This window comes from Scaptodrosophila lebanonensis, unplaced genomic scaffold, assembly GCF_003285725.1.
Source record: "Scaptodrosophila lebanonensis strain 11010-0011.00,11010-0021.00 unplaced genomic scaffold, SlebRS2 tig00000024-arrow-pilon, whole genome shotgun sequence".
In the NCBI taxonomy this organism is placed as follows: domain Eukaryota; kingdom Metazoa; phylum Arthropoda; class Insecta; order Diptera; family Drosophilidae; genus Scaptodrosophila; species Scaptodrosophila lebanonensis.
The window spans coordinates 5864907-5883129 of NW_022060538.1; the positions used below are offsets into that span (position 1 = coordinate 5864907).

The following is an 18223-nucleotide window of genomic DNA, read 5'->3' on the forward strand; positions in this document are numbered from 1 at the left end:
AACAACGCTGCTTGCCTATTACCTTTTACAGAAATTTGTGCTACAAATTGAACAAAATTTACATGGTTAGCGGTGCTCTGTCCTCTCACAGGCTTACACTTCCACAAAACCACATGACATGGTTAGTTGGAGTGGGGGAGGGGGAGGGGGGCGCCAACATTGTAATGGCTTGTAATTTACTTTTGCTCACAACGCTGTGGCCCTAATACAAGTTTGCATATTTCTAAATTCTAAGCACATCTGTTGAGCAGACGCAGCCGCAGGGTCGTCCTAGAAAATGAGAGTAAAATGCGCACCCTTAATAAACGCACACACACACACAAAAGACTGGCGTTTAGCATAAAAAAATAAGCTGCGGCTGCTGTTGCTACGCCTCCAAAAAAAAAGAAAAGAAATAGGTAAAAAAATCATTTCCTCGATAACATCAAGGACTCTTAATAGAGGCGCAGACAATTGGCACCCCGACCACAACAAGGAAGGATCTTTTCACTTTTTTCTACTCAATCTATTTTTTTTTTTTTTTTTTTTGAACTCGCGGCTGCCACACTTCCTGGGGTACACAAGATGCTGCAATTTGAGGGTGCCTGCTGCTTTGGCCGCATCTTTCACTTTCAATAAGAGACGGAACAAAGCAAAACACAAAAAAAAACTCGTGAAAAAAAATATAGAAAAAACCAAGGCTGTGTCTGTGCGTTCTGTTTTTTTTTTTCTTCTTTTTTATGCAAAAGACAGCGTGTCCTGTGCCATGTGGCGCATGCCAGACGCTGGAGGAGTAGTTTTTTATGCCAAACGGATATGCGATACTTGGGCGTAGGCAATAGGGAATCCCTCACTCTCTCTGTCGAGTCAATGGCTTTTGTGGTCGCTTAGCACGCGTTTTGGTTTAGCGTTGCAGCTGTTGGGAAGCGAGCCACCGAGCCTTTGCATATGTGAGGGGTTTTGGCCAAATAGCAGCTGCCACAAGCTGAAGATTGTAAGGACGCCCCCAGCTCTGGCTGACTGGCGACTCAATCAAACGCTGTCCACTTAAGGACACGCTCAATTGAAGCGACACTTACATAGCTTACCTGCGCTCACCTCACCTTTTGACCCATCAGCACGAAGCCATTGAAAGCCATTCAAAGGGCTTGTCAATGCCATTCGTCACAGTTTTGCCTGCAGCCAAACAATGAGACTGCCCATCGTCCAAGTGCAATGTGTCAACGTCTGCGTTAATAATGCGATTTGCATTTCCCTTTCTACGCCTGCATTTGCTGTCCTTGCACACATACATGGCTGGCCTTGCCTGGCCTGCTGCTGTTTGATTGAGCTGTTGGCCATTATGCAGCCTAATCCTCACCTTTCACTGCCTGTGTCGCTCACATTGGTCAGCATTTTCTGTTCCGGCTTAGTTTAATTTGGCCATTTAAAAGATCACATGCTCATCTTGATTGACAGCCACATGCCACTGAATAGAACCAAAAAAAAAAAAAGAACAAAACAAAAAAAGTAAAAGTAAAATAAAGAGCAAAAAGTCTTGGTATTGCCGAAACCCGGGATTGAACCGGGGACCTTTAGATCTTCAGTCTAACGCTCTCCCAACTGAGCTATTTCGGCGCCATGGCGCAAAAGTTCCACAGACCCACTCGCTAACACACGGCCCCCAGCCGGCCGTCGCACACGCCTGCCTCGGAGCTTATCTAATCGGGTTGTACAAGTAGTATTAATAGAACTTTGCCGGCTGGTCGACGCTACAGTGTGTGCGTGACTAGCGTACCGGCCCAAGGTCCAACTAATGGCATTAGAATAATGCTATCAAGCAATGTAAATTGCTAACACATTTTACTATTTTCATGAGAAGCTTCCACGGCAATGTTTGGAAACTTCTTTAAAAGATATATTTTGTAGTGACTTAAGAATATCTCCGCTTAGCATTTTAGAGTCGAAAAGAGCTTACACTTAATATATATGTATGAAGATTATGCTATCGACCATTTACATATAGCACTTAAGAGTGATGATCCGAAATGTACCAAAAAATTTGCTTCAAATTTATACTTAATGTAGTTTTAGAAAATCGATTTTATTGAAAAATATTATTAACCACAAATTAAATTTATATAATTTTTGGTCACATAATTTTTGGTTATATAATTTTTGGTTATATAAATTTTGGTTATATATTGATTTAGGTTTTAATATTTAATTCAAATTTTTGTACTGAAAATTATACAAACTCTCAGATTTGTATTTCATTGTTTTAATTAAAATTTATTTTAAATGTTAAAATATGATCTCTTTTTTTAGGCTTTCTTCTCTGATTACAGGCAGAAAGAAGAAGCTCAGACCCTATACAGTATATAGAGTGGCGAACACATATGCCTCCCCCCACTCACTTACGGGTTTAAAAGCTTTTTTTGTGGTCGAAATTTCTTCGTTCCTGGTCTGTTCACATTGCTTCTTGTTCCGACTTGTTTCTAAAACGGCTGACCCCATATTGATCAAATTTGTTATGTAGACTCTGCGAATCCGTGGGCAACACGTGTTTATTTTATTCTTTTATTGATGCCTGTCCTCCTGCCTCGACTATTGCTTCCATCTTGTTTTGATTTATAAACTAGTCTGGCTATTAAAAAATTAGTTTAAAGAATTTTCAAATTTGTAGAAAAAAGGTTGATATGCTCCTAAATAGCATAAAAGACAGTTTAGTTTGACTAAAAAGTAATTTAAAGAAGGTTGATGGGACTAAGCGCTACGCGCTAAGTGCGAAATATTCATTTTTTTTTTGGACCCCTTTCCTTTAGAATCGAACGTCTATTTTACCAATTTTTTTATCCAACCTGGAACTAAATAATTTACTCTAATACCATGTTGCATATATGGTCAGCATCCATCTCTGCCTGTCCATGTATTTATCATATTTGGTACTGAACACCAAATTGCTGTTCTTGGAATGAAAATGACTCTTAGTCTCAAAAACATTTTCTTTTATAACGATAACACAACCAAATTTTATAGTTTATTTCCTTTTATAAATATACCATAGAGCCGTGGTAGAATTAGTATACTTAATGAGGCTCGCGTGTTGTTGCATCCCTTTTTAATTTGAAAAGTTTATTTCTTTGGTAAATAATTCAGTCCTTAACGTTAGCTGATAGGCGTGCAAGTTGGCAGTCTGAAGATGTTTGAAATATTCATTATTTGTTACACATATTCGTACTTAGTATGATTGAAAGAAAACTTAAATGCATTTAAATGGGTCTACTTATCAGTCTTTTTTCGGTCTCAAATTAAGCTTAAGATCGTGTTATTTTTAAGCAATTAAATCAATTGCAGTAACGCAACCAAAATCAGAATCAATATCTGTAATCGACGGTGCAGCGATTTATTTATACTTGTATACCGATGCATTTATCAGTACAAGCTGAATATAAATGCGTAATGAGATCCAGTAAGAGAAGAGAAAAAGTCTCTATACAAATATTATTGTAAAATATTTCATAACCACTACTTAAGTTAATTTGGGGACCAGTGTAGCTTACGCTAGCTAGAAACCCACAGTCAGCACCCAAATCATGTTTGTTCCGCTACGACACCGCATGGCATCTAATAAGGCAGAAGCTAGAGTCCAGAGAGATGGCCAGGGCCGGGGGCGGCGTTTGGAGTGTCGCACAGCTTTGCTGTAGCAACAAATCACACAACGACCGTGTCGGCAACTATGGCTATAGATATATGTAGCTATAGCTATGACTATGACTATGGCTATGGTCATGCAAGTTGAGGCCGAGCGACGAGCAAACCAAACCAAACCAGAAATGAAGCTGAAGCTTCGTGTTGTCGTTGTAAAAATGTTTGCTTGCACGCTTTCCAATGGATGTTGTTGTTGCTGTTGCTGCTGCTGCTGGTCGTGCTTTGCGGTCATTGCCCCGCTGTGACGTCACCGGTTCAATGGCAAAATGTGACCCAGATTGTCTGAGCTGCACAGCTAAGCTATAAGCTGCCTTTGTGTGCGTGCTTGTGTGTGTTTATGTGTGTATGTGTGTGTGTCTGTGTTAGCCTGGCGTGTCCAAGTGTGTCTAAGAGCGTACACCTCTAGAACCGAAAGAAAGAGAGGCAGAGCAGGCCTTGCTCTTAGCAGTTTTTCAACTGCCAAGTTCAATCTGAAGCCTCAATTGTAATATCCGTAACTAATCCACCATAGAATGCTGCCAGCTATGTGAACATTACCAATTTTTTTTCCAGCCGTGGGCGCTTTACAATTCTCTTCCCTCTCTCTCTCGCTCGCTCTCTCTTCGAAATGGGGACAACATTACGTCGATGTGTTGTTGTTGTTGTTGTTGTTCTTGTTCTTGCTGGCTGCCCGACCTCAGCATTGCGATTGTATTCCTTGCACTGTAATTATCGGCGATGTGCATGTCCACACGCTGGAAGTGGCAAGAGCATATATGCACCTATACTGGTAGTATATACGAGTACGTATTGAAGAGGAGGAGGACGGGGATCTGACGGGTCGGGTGGGTAGGGCGGTGCTTGGTTGGCCGGCCGCAGTGTTGCGTGTAATTTGTTATTTTATTTTATTGTTATTATTACCACATGCGACGTGCACTTTATTTTCATTACCAGTTGGGATTCTTTTCATGCATATATAAGTCTCATGTAGCCATGTTTGTATCTGATGCATGCACCTCGATGCTGTTGTTGTTCTTGCTTAGATATTGCACGTGCGAATGTTGCAGTTGGCACTGGGAGGAGTCGTCTGTCTGTGGCTGTGGCTGTGTCTGTGTCTGTGCCTGTATTTGTTTTTGTGTTTAGGTTTGGGTGTGCACGTTCGTGGCTAGGCTTTAAGCACCTACTAGTCTAATTAGAAATGCATAAATGGAAATTATGACTATAAATATAAATATGATAATTTCTTATGCAGTTCTCGATGGTGTTATGTAGGTGCTGTCCATAAATGAACGAATCGATCGAAAGAGAAATGTTAAGTACTTTCATAATTAGGCGAAGCTTTTGGCATTTTTATTAATTATCCCTTTATTTGTTTAGTTTGTCGAGTTGAAATTGCTTGTTCAATGAATTATCAAGGTGGTCTATTGAACTGTTAAATGACGATCTATTTTATAAGTTAATTAAGTTGTTTTTACAAAGAAATAATCTTTCAAAAGAATTGATGCATGATATAAAATTTGCTAAACTTGGAATTAATTTAAATTTCTGAAAAGAATTTTGTTTAAATGGCTTTACTTATGTTCCACACAGTTATTTATTCCAATTCGGTTTCAATTCAATAATTTTTCTTTTAAAATGTATAGTCTGAATAGAAGATTGAAGTTTACTAATAAAACACTGCTATTAAATTAAGATTAAATGTAGTTTGTTAAGGAACAAATTTAATACCGATACTGTTGGTTAAATTTCAGGACCAATTTTTTGTTTAAATATGGTTGAACTAGTATGTGTTTAATGCAGTCATTTTTTGAATGTACGTTTTTCCAGTACATTTTTACAATCCTCCCAGGTATAATTAATATCAGTGTTATCAGAGTTCTCTTTTGAAGCTGACAATGCATTAAATCAGTTCCAAGTCGATTCGTTTAACACCCACTTCCAGCATTTACTTACAACCGAACACTTCCTCATCAACTCAATCAGTCGATGATGTCCCCCAACTGTCCAAATGTCAATTGAGGCTAATAATGTGCGCAACTTAAACGCGCGACAAATCAACGGCAATCTGAGCAATTTTGCACAATTCATTAAAACGGTTTTGATTTGATATTGGCTCTGAGCAATTAATTGCACTTTTAACGAGCGGCGCTCAGTGCTCTCCTCCTCTGTCATGGCCAATGAGGCAGGCACCTCTCTTTCACATGTAAATTTGTAATATTCATGACACACACATGACAGGCAATATGAGCACAAAGACAGAGAGGGTGAGAGAGAGAGTGTGTGAGTGAGAGAGTTCAAACCGCAGGCAAAGGCGAGCATTTTGAGAGAGCTAGGCGAACAGTCTGTCAGTCATTCATACGAGAGAAAAAGTGCGTCTGCTTGGGGCATTAAGTGGGGGGAGCCCCCCAGACAAATGCTCGAAATTAACAATATTTATATAAACAAGTTATAAACAATGTTCGCCTAAACAGTGACAAACACTCACATACACACACACACACACTCGCACAAACACTGATGCTTAGGCCTGTTTTTTGTTTGCAGTCGAAACCAGTTCGCAGCGCCAACAACTTTGGCGCTCGGTTCCAAGTCACATGGGTAGTGTCGTCGACTGCGGCAGCAGCAGCGCCAACAGCGACGCTGACTGCATTACATGAGCGACGGATGCATGAGAAGCAGCAAAGCTGAACAGCAGGCAACGGCAACACTTCCGCATTACTTCGAGTTGTGTTGCTCAATCGACGTGCAGTTTGACGTCGACGTCAACGTCAACGGCACTGCAGCTGTGTGCATTGCCGGATCGTGCTCTCGCGCTCTTTGGCTCTTGTGTGGTGCTCTTTAAGACAGCTTTGCTGTGATAATTGTCGTAGTAATCAGCTGTTTTTGTTTTGCTTGAACTTTTGCCGGTGACTGAGCGTTGTGGGATGTTGCATTGGGGTGGGTGGGGTGTTGAAGAGTCCAAAGGTCGAGTTTATTTATTTTTCATTTCATCGCTCGTTCTTATGTTGCAAATGTCGCACCTTAGCATTAGCCATACCGCCGGGCGAGGGTGATTAACCGAATCAATGCACTTGCAAATAAATTGTCAGTAGTTCCTGTGCCACCCCACAATCTTGTGCTCTCTTGCTCTTCCAGTCTTTCTCTCTCTCCCTCTCTATCGACTCATCCATGGTGGTCATTAACGAAAAGTCAGCGCTCAAAGAGCGCGACTTACTGGCTGTCTGCTGTCCGTCTGTCTGGGGTCTGGGCCAGAAGCAGGCCAAACAGGAACGTGTTTCCAAAGCCATTACAACAAAATGTCGGCTTGTATATGAGAGTGTGTGCCAACCCACCGCCAGCGCACCGCCCAGCGGTTCCAGCTTTTGACTGTGGTGCCCTGGTCGCCACTGACAATGAAACGAAAATAAAATACCATTAAAAAAACTGCCGAAAAATTATACATGAATATGTGTACAGCCAAGCAACATGAAGGTGAACTTTTCCCCAAACTATTCATCGAGAGCTTTCATGCAGAAGCCTCAGTGGTTTATTTTTCGTAGTTTTCCGATTTCCTGTGGTCTGAAAACTTGCACAAATCACTAAAGTAGATTTCACAATCAAGTTTTTTTATTATTTAGTTATTTTATTGATGGAATGTAAACCTATTGATTGGCTTCTTGGTTTCCTTTTTTTATACTCGTTAAATTTGTATAAAAAATGTTACCTTTGATGATCGTTATCAACAACAAGTACTGGATGAAAAAGTTCTTAAAACAATTTTAAGCTTAAAAGAGGATTACTTTCAAGGTATTATTATGTTGAACGCCTTCGAATGTATCTAAGAATTCTTTTGATTGATATTTGCAGTATTTTATATGAAAAATTTAGTCTTGTTTCGCTATATTCTTTATTTTTCGGAATTAGTAAGCTTACTTTTTTGGGAGATCTTCAGACGAAACAGAATGTCAATAGCTTTGTCTTGCTTCTGAGCACCCATCTTTGTTTAATATTCTTTCCGACCCGGTTGTATAATATTTATAAGCAAGCTGTTGTTACAAGTATAAATCTGTAGAATTTACAAATATCTATGTTTTCTTCTACCATGAATTTAAGACTCTTCGACTTCCTATAATCTTGCATCTGAAACATTCTCCATATTTCTGCCGATCTGGTTGCAATTTTTGTTTAAACAAGCTGGATTGAACAAGCTTATAGCTCCATATAACTTGTTTTAGATCTGGATGTAAACTCCATTCTACCATTTTTGGGAGATCTTCATAATGACTCCTAGACTTTGCATCAAAAAATTCCAGCTGAGCGATTTCTCTAACAAGCCCGCATTGCATTGATTTCTAGAAACCTCTTTTTTCTATATTCCTGCCGATCTGATTGCGAATTCTTTATAAATAAGCTGGACTGTACAAACGTACACATCCATAGAATCGAAACGCACTTCATTATGTTTGTGTGTGTGTGTGTGTGTTTGTCAGTCAGTTGGTCTGCTGGCACTTTGTGTCCAACTATCGGCCACAGCTTGCGTTTGGTTACAGCACGGCATTGTTGTTGTTGCTGTTGTTACTTACATACTTTGTATGCTGCATATATGTATATAAGTATGTATATACATAAAAGTTTGTATATGTGTGTGTGTGCGTATATTTTTTTTGGGAGGTGAATGGCCGCAACTGTCGCTGCCACTTTGGTAACACCGTGGCGCATTAAACGTAGCAGCAACCAAGACCAAGACCAAGAGACGAAAGCGTCGTCATCATGGCAGCCAGTTGGAGTTTTGGCAAAGCCATCATGGGGCGGCAGCTCAATGTTTAATTTACTTTGCATTTGTTTGGCCAAACCAGCGACGCTTATGATGATGACGCTGCCCTGCCTGACTGAGTAACTGACGCGCTGACGGACTGACTGACTAACTGACGGACGACTCTGCCCTGCCGCCTGGGTTGGAGGAACGTAACTCACGCGTTTTTATGGCCCCACCAAATTTTTGTTGGTTTTGTTTTCATTGTTGTTGTTGTTGGTTCTTTGCTCGGTGTATGCCGCGCTTGCTTCCCACACTCTGATTCCCACTGATCCTCAAAGAGTTTGTAGTGTGTGCATGAAATGAATAAATATGCGATGTGTGCGCGCACTTGGCAACACAGTAGCTTATATCATACGACTACACACACACAGATCTATATTTGTTCAAGTATATAGTATAGATACATATATAAATTTATGAGTGAGTGATGTGTGTGTGTCTGTGATTGTAATTGATACAGTGCTAAGTAGCTTTGTTGCCACCGCTGCCAAGCACGGTACAAAATTAGACCAAACCTCTGCGGCTGCTGCCGCGGCCGGTTGCGGCTTAGACGCCACGCCACTGCGATAAATGAGATTGCTGGCAATTAAGAGCGGCCTTTACAGTTTGTTGCTGGGCCAGAATGCCAATAGGTGCCATCATGGGTCTCACACTCTCAGCAGAAACTACTATATGTTTATTCTTTGGCCACTCAACTGAGGCTTTATACACAAGAAATACATTTTTACACTACATCTTTACAATATTCGCCAAATTTGTTACATTTTGCAAACTCAAGACAATACAACTAGACTTTTTTAGGATTGTGGTCAGAGATTTCCCCGGACATTTATTTATTTTCATCGACAAACAATGCAGAGGATGTAAAAGAAAAAAATCAATACGATAAAGAAATTAAACTAAATAAAACTAAACAGATAAAAAAGCCTATAAAAATAACAAAAATAACGAATAAGGAATCGCTGGGGGAATTTACTTAAATAATAAAAGATAAAATATAATTAAAAGCTAAAGGTGAAGAACCACCCATCTGGTGGTTATAGATATCCGATAGAATAGAAAAAGAGTTCTTTTGGGAGCAGACGAGAAAGATAAATATAATGCGAAAACGATTTTGAAAAGCGTAATCAGTAGGCCAACAAGACAAGATAAATGAACACCAATTTTTTTTCGGTCTACAATAAACAAAAAGTTTAAACGCAGTAAGACAAACGAAAAAAAATTAAAATTTTGATTAAATAATGCACGATGCATTTCAAAAATAACTTATGCATATGATCAATGAAAAAACTTCAACAAATTCAACTAAGATTCATTTTAAGGCGAAATAGTTCGTCATAATAAAGAACGTGTGGTCGACTTTATATGGCAACAAATTTTCTAGGGGGGGACAACGCCCCCCCCCCCCCCCCCCGCCTACGCCCTTGAATATATGTATAGTACGTACTTATATCATAAACAAATGTGATATAAATTGTATAGTGCCTTGAGAGATGCTGAGGTTTCATCAAAATTGTCGCATTTTATCAAAGAACTTCCATAGGAAATTGGGCAACAAGTTATTTGTTTATGGGGATATCTAAAGCATATTACTTTTTAATTTCTAATACTAAGGGAAATTGCCTATTATCGCGAATGGTGTCTTTCTAATGAAAGATAAGATAGTACGAAAAGAGAGCTATATAGATTCGACGCAAATGAATATAACTTCTTGGCTTGATACTTATTTTGGGCTTAATATTTTTGTTGAATGTGTTTGTTTAACGTTACTCTGCTTTGTGTATTTATTACCTCTCCATTTGATGGGTGTATATCTTCCTTCAGGGAGTGGGCTTTTTAGTTTTTCACCTCGAAGTGTATTCTTCATTAGACTATCACAAATTTCATTCCATTAGATTTAAGACTAATGTTGTCTTTTCTTTGTACTCTCCTTTTCGACTGTCCATAGGTGTCATTTTCAAGTTAAGTAAATAAATATAAATACTTACCGATTATAAAGAGGAACTCATGAACATAAAATTTGCCAAAGATATCCTCAAAAACAAAACAGAAAGATCCTACTAATAGTGATTTTCCTATGACAGCTTTATGATATAGAATGCCGGTTGTGATGAAACTTCAGAATATCAGTTCACATCAGCAGATATCCTAATAAACAAAACAATTTTTAGTACTAGCTGTAGTTATATGATTAAGTGAGGGGGTTTTCCTAAATGGTGAGACGCTAGAAGTGTTTTAAATACCAAATTTTCGTATGATAGCATTCTTTTGTGGTATCTATTTCTCACCGCTGGGATACAGGATGATAATTATGATAAGAAGAACCCCTCTGCAAGGGTTCAAACTCCTATAATAAGACTATAATAACGCATTTCCGGGCGTTAATTAAACAGATTTGCCATTATGGGTCGTTATTGAACTCTTTTTTTTTTCTGTGTGTAGCTTAGAAGAACAGATGAGGCTCAAGAATCTCAATCAGTTGCCGATTCCTGGCCACATTTTCGTCATAGTTTATGCAACGGCTCGGCCCATGTTGCTCTTATTGTTATAGTTGTTGTTATTGTTGTCTGCGTGTGCAAAGTAAAACTAATTTTGTTTTAATTTCTCCTTTCAACACATGCTCGCGTGTAATGTGTACGAGTGAGTATCTATATACATACTATAGTATATGTACGTCGTATACCCCGCCTAGAGGTATTTGACCCTATGGCTCACAGCTGATTTATGGGAATTTATACGTCGCTCCTCTCCTCGTAACACGCCTGTCTCTATGTCTCCATGTCTCTCTATACATTTGTATGTATGTATTTATGTATGTGCACATACATACATATCTATGAGGCCAGCTTCTGCTTTGGCCCCAGAGTTGAATGTACGTTTTGCGTGAAAGTTTGTATGTTGTGTTTGTTGCTTTGCCGGCTTCATCTACGGCCAACAACGAATTGGAGGAGGAAGCGGACACGGACAAGGGCACGGGCACAGGTACGGATGCGGGTACGGGTACGGGTCGGGGCTGCGCTTCTGCGCTTCTGCGCGCATAGAAGAAAGCTAATTCATGACATGCTGACCATATTAATTTATCTTCTTTTTGCAAAAGCTTGTGCATGATTTGGCCATTACCACTGAGCCCTACTACGCTTCTCTGTATGTTTGTTGTGTATTGTGTATCTATGTGAGTGATCAGTTGGCTATAGCCATATGTTCGCCATAGTTTGTCGTACAATGAACTCCCGATGTGAGAATTGTTTGAAGTTTTGGTAACGAGATCATTGACACTATAACGCCGAATGCATTAAGTTTGTGACCAGCAGAAAGTCAGTGAACGGTTTTCGGTGCTCGGCTTTTATTGACTTGTGCGGTGTGCTAATGCGTGTGTGTCTCTGTGTCTCTGTGTGTGTGTGTGAGTGTGTGTGGCAAGAAAGTTGCTGCAAATGCGAGCCATTGATGTACTGGTTTTTCATCTTTCACACGTGCAACTCAACCATTAAAGCCAAACGAGTGTTAACCGTGACAAGCTTATTACCTTTCCTCACAAAAGGTGCCTTCAAATTCACGCATTTTTGTGAAATTGTTTAGACCTACATATATTGTTTAGTGCCTCCATAATCTAAACTTCTGAATGCAGCAAATTTTACCCGACCTGGGCCATTCAAACATAACTCCTTTCACAATCAAGGGAAGCTCATGCGGGATATGTCATTAAGGAATAATTTAACATTTTTGTAGAAGTGCTTGAGAAGCAAATATTTCAGTGGCTGAAAGCCTTCAATATCATCGGAAAATTTAAAGAACACTTGAGAATCATAGTGTTGGCGGCTGAAAATTAATTAGCATATGTCTTATGGATCGACTCAACATATTTTTTGGCTATGGAGCGCGTCGCCGCCAGAATCCCAATTCATAGATGTTTACCACGAGCCCATTTGTGGCTGAATTTTTGATCAAACATCGCTCAATTCTCCAGAATTGGCTTCCTATGATTTCTTCCTGTGTCGGAAACTCAAAAATCGTTAGAAATACTAGTAAAGGTAGTCAAGACCTTTTCGTCTGCGGTTCATACAGTTTTTAGAAGTGTATAGAAAACTGTATAAAATTAGCTTTAAAGAAACATGTTTCGATGTTGGTATTAGGGATTTATATTATATATGGTATATTATATTATGGTAATTTATTTTATTTGTGTTTTCTCAGTTAATCCTGTTCTGATAAAAACTAGATGTATAGTCTCCGTGTGGCAATTTCCACTTTAGATATAAGTGGGCGGCCAAATAATCCCACAATACCTAAGGGTATCGTGGTAACTTAAACACAAAAAAAAGATGTATAGTCTGTTCGAGCATTAATTGGGTAAATCCCTGGTCCCTCTTGTCATATCTCTTATAGCCTTTAAAATAAATTAAATTACAAAACCAAAGCTTATCGGCAAAATTTACTTCTCTAGCAATTATTTAAATTGTTGATTATCGAACATCAATGATTAATGATCCAACATCAATCACAATAAATTGGTAGCTGATACTGTAATTAAAAGACTCTACTTTTCCATTAAAATAAGCTTTTCATGCTAACCGCTTTTAACATAAAATATTTTTTATTATTAACTTCATCTTCCTATTATATTTCTCTTCAAAAAGAGATTATTTCACTTAGTTGTAATTTATTTATAAGATGCAAAGACTTAGGCCTAGTATAGTACTATTTTATAATCTATTTTCAAAATATTTAGTCTTATATTACTAGAATTTTATTGATTTATATAATCGAGTTGCGGATGTTGCTTGTATTATTAAATTATGGGAATTACATTTCTTTGTTTTTATTTAGGAATTATATTAATAATGTAGAGATAATAATTATTGCAGGATTAGTTACTATATGTGTTAGTTGCTAGTTATAACTAAGAGAGCACAAATTTCTTTTTCTTCTTCAATCTGCAAACAGTACTAGTATTTGTAAAGCAGATGAAAAGCTTAAGGCCAAACTCTGGCCCACAATAGGTAATATATTATATTTAAGTGTTTTGTTTCTTTATGCCCAGAAAAGCTGAACAATTCATTTAAATAATTTGCACATTCTTAAGACTTTGAAATTAGCATGAATGAGACACAAACAACGTTGAATTTATTATTATTCCTATAAATAAATATTAAAATGAAGAGAAGTGACAGCATATGGCTGCTCTCTGGGTTCACCGACACCTTATCAGGCTGTGGCAGAGTGCGGGAGATAAGAAGCCAAATCGACAACGACATTGCGAACATTGGAAACAATGCAATATTCTTCTTCTGCTTCTTCATCGTGTTCAGTTGCTTCTTCATCTTCGACTGCTGCTTGACAAGAACTCGTAATTACTCCATTACAATGGGTAGCTGGCGGCATGAGACGCTGCTAGTGCCAAAGCAGAGATAATGATAATGGTTTCAATTACCAGAAGGTAAAGAGAGATGGCAGCAACAACAACAACAACAACTGCAACTACAACAATAACAGAACGCCCCACAACAAAAGAGTGAACAAACATTTTTCGACTTTTTAGTGGTGTAAAATATGCGGAAATGCATTTCTATGGTCTTACTTACATACACACACACACACAAATACATATACACACATATGTATATATACACACACACACACACACACACACATTTGAAAAGCTGCAAGTCAAACAGCACAAGTCATGCCAGCCGGCAAACTTGCATGTGAGAGCGCCTTCATAAACATACAAACAGACTTACACACATACGCACACACAGTTGTAAGTATGTAAGCTAAATAAATATGTGTATGTGTGTGTGTGATGGAGATGACGATATTAATGTGGCTGTGGATGGTAATGATGATCATGATAATCACGAGAAAACCAAACCAAACCAAGCCAAGTCGATGGCAGCCAACAACATTGGACCTGTTTGGGGTATAATAAGAACACACAGCAATGCGGCTGAGTGTGTGTATGTGTTGGGCTGGGTGGGGGAGAGGGTGGGCGATAGCATTGCAACCAAAATGGCAACAACAACAACAACATTGGGCTGGGGGCCAGCAGGATGCATAAACGAGACGAGCGCTAAGAGATGCTGTGATGCTGATGCTGATGTTGTTGACGATCAACCTATAGCCCAAGTAAATTACGATGAAGGCGACGACGACGGCGACGGCAACTGCAACGCTGCACTCAGTCAAGTCAACCAGTCAAGTCAGTCAACAACAACAACAGCAGCCACAGCAACAACTGCCACACACGCTTGTGTGTGAGAAAAGTTAAGAAAGAAAGCCAGCCCCAAGTATAGAAGAAGCTGCCACAGCCACCGCCGCAGCTTCAGCTCCAGCTCCAGCTTCAGTCTCTGTTGACGTCGTAGTCGTTCGTCGTTGTGCTTTTTATACCCTGTACCCAAAGGGTACAAGGGTATATTAGTTTTGTGCGAGTGCACATGGAACACACAGAAGGAGGCTTGGTAGACCCCACAAAGTATATATATTCTTGATCAGCATGACAAGCCGAGTCGATATAGCCATGTCCGTCTGTCCGTCTGTCCGTCTGTCTGTCTGTCTGTCTGTCTGTATGAACGCAAGGATCTCCGAAAGTATAAGAGCTAGAATAACCAAACTTGGTATACAGATTCTCCTGAGACCGAGAAAGGACGAGTTTGTTCATTTTTTCTGATCCACCCCCCCACTCCCCCCCTATTAACGATTTTCTATAACTCCCGTAATTCTTGGAATTTTGAACTAAAATTTGGTAGACACATCCAGTTAGTAATTGTATATCCGTATACCAAGTTTCATTATGATAGAATGATCGGAAAGAAAGTTATAGCCATATAACCAGGCCCAATGCACACATACATACATATGTACAAGTACACAAACACGCATAAGGCACGATTCTGATGTAAATGTAAATGTATCTATGCATGCATGGAATATTTAGTTAATTAATTAAATTAATTTAGTTAATTAATTAAATTAATTAATTAAATTAATTAATTAAATTAAATTAATTAATTAATTTAATTAAATTAATTTAATTACTTTTTTGTGGGGTGGTACAGGGTATTTAAGAGTTGAGCCTGCTCGACTTTAGCATTCCTTTCTTGTTTCACTTCTTTTTCTTCTTCTTTTTGTTTTTTGTTCGTTTTATATTTACAAACGGCCAAAAGTTCGTTGACCGTACAAATAGTGACCCACTAACATCCGCGAGTACGTTCACCCTTGTGACGTATTACTTCCATGATCGAAGACGAACAAAGTGGTTGTCGGCTCAGTCTTCGTCTCAGTCGTCGTTGTAGCCGTCTTCGTTGTGCTTGGCAGCCAGCAGCAGCGAACATGGCTCAAACCTTTCAGCCTGGTTGTGGCTTAAAGCTGGTTTCGATGTTTGCTGGTTTGAAGCGAACCAAAACTGCGTTCGCATTCGGCCCCGATTTTAAGAGCATAGCGACGACTCACACAGTCTCTTAAGAGCTTTTTCGGATTGCGGCCCGTCCGATCGACTTGTCAAGCTGCTGCCTATTTTCGTTCACAATTTTGGTAATTAAAATGTTGGCTGCCCGACGCGGCCTCTTGATTTATAGTTGTTGAAGTTGCCGCCGCACGGACCACTGTGAGACGCGGAAATGTTGCACGTTGCACATTGCATGCACCGCTCCGTGTCCGTGTGTGCTTTAGTCTAATCTGTGCAGACATCTCCATCAGTGCAGATTAACAAGTTACCTTGCAGATTGGAATACCTTTGCTATTATTGCTCTTGTTGTATTTCTTGTTCTTAGTGGTATTTCAATTGGACAAAGGCAAGTGAACAAAAAAAAAATGAATTACACATATTTGGTAACAACTTAAAATGCATTCAGCATTTTTTAACAATAACTTGAAAGAACGACAATCCAAGATATCAATTTCTAGTTCGAAGAGATTTGTAACTCTTTTTAACAAAATGCTAATTTTTTAAACTCTACACTGAACACCTTTCATTTGAGCAGGCACAGAAGCCTTTTCGACTTCAGAAGATTCTTTAGATTATCAATACCTAAAATCGGAAACATTTTTGGCATTTTTTATATAAAATTGTCACTACTCAAAACAGTATTCCCAGTTTCTAATATTTCTCTTTTTTTGTGTATCATTTGTAGTCTCATTTATTGTTCCTTTGATCACAACAGATCGACTTCTTAAATTTTTTATGGAACTCTTCAAAATGTTTTGTTCCCGTGCCATTCTAGAACTTTGCCTCTCTAATTTGAAATATAGAACTGTTTTAATATAAGCTATACCGTCGAACGATTTTGTCAAATATTATTGTACAAAGTTCGAATTTTTGCTTTGGTTAACTTATTTTGAAGCTCAGTCTTGTTGTAAGAGCTAATTGAAACTAGAAGCAAAATCGATTTTTTACAAATTTTATAAAAATGGTTCAATGTCATAAAGTTCTATATTAAATTATATTTAAAAAAGGTTATTTGATAATTTCAGGAAAAGTACTTGATGGTTTAACTAATTGTTAGATGAACAAAACAAATTCCATGAACATTATAGCTTTTCTTATCAGTTATATTGGATTTACGTTTATTATTTTAAAACACCGATCTAGAACTGTAGTAAAACTAAAATCGATCGATGGAAATCAAACAGGAAACGAATTTCAGTTTAAATCGAAAGAATCGCTTTTGTGAAAACCCATATATCAATGTTTTCGCTTTTTAATCGCTTTTTTAAACTCATTCAGCCAATCTATATATTTGGATACCACTACTTAAAGGTTATAGAAATTAAAAAGGGGTTTGAAAAGAAACTTTGGACATTCCATAAATTATAAGTTCGAATAGAAACAAAATAATATATTACAACAACGTACAACTGGACATATGGATCTTTATACTTATCAAGAATAAAAAGTATGTATACATATATTTTGTGACTTGTGCCACGCGTCCTAAACTACAAAGTAAATCTTTCTATCCTGAATCAATATAAACATAAACTAAAAGTTTTGAAACTAAATATTTGTGCTAACATTTGAGTAAAATATGAGACATTTTCTGAAATGTAGAATTGTTTTATTTTAGTTACTAATTAAATATGTATAAAAATCCCGCAAAGTAAGTAGATCTGCAATACCTTTCTCCACAAACTTCTGATCATGCCGTAGGCAGAGAGTATTTCCTAGATGGGGCACACGTTCCCTAGAATATTGGGACTCGCATCTAAGCAACGTTACTTGCCAGCCAAACTCTATCATAAACTAATTAAACACTTTTTAACACAAAATAAACTTTGTATACAAAAATTGTGTTATTAACTATCTTCTCTTCTCGTCTGATCAATCATTATCAACCATTAATGCTAGTTATCTCTAAAGTCTCTACTTAAGAGTGTTTAACTTAAATGATTATAAATTCCTTAAACTATTCATTGCTGATGGCTTTTGAGCTTTTGAAACAATTTGTGTCTTGCATTTTCAAATGCCCACAACATTAATGCCGTTTTAGTTATGCCACCTAGTGTTTTAGTCGTATTATCTGTTCCTCTCGCTCCGGGCCTTTTGCTGGGTGTCAAGAGGACAGACCACACCTTCAGCTGCGACCTTTGTAGCCTTGACAATCACCATTGAGACAGCGCTTGTGTTCAAAGAAAAAGGCGGCTGACAAATGCCTCATGCGGTGAAAGTAAAAATTCATAATTTTTCACATTTTCCAGCGTGCGATAAAACTGGGAAAATGGCAATCAATGTGCAGCCTCTACGAGTGGATTGCAGCGTGCAACATGCGCCATGCGGTGTGCTGCATG

At 38.4% G+C, this 18223-nt stretch overlaps 1 non-coding gene across 1 annotated transcript; it reads right to left on the reverse strand.

Moving 5' to 3' along the window:
- Positions 1-1523: 1523 nt before the first annotated feature.
- On the reverse strand, positions 1524-1596 carry Trnaf-gaa. Its single transcript has one exon. It is a non-coding gene; the product is annotated as a tRNA-Phe (tRNA).
- Between the last annotated feature and the right edge of the window lie 16627 nt (positions 1597-18223).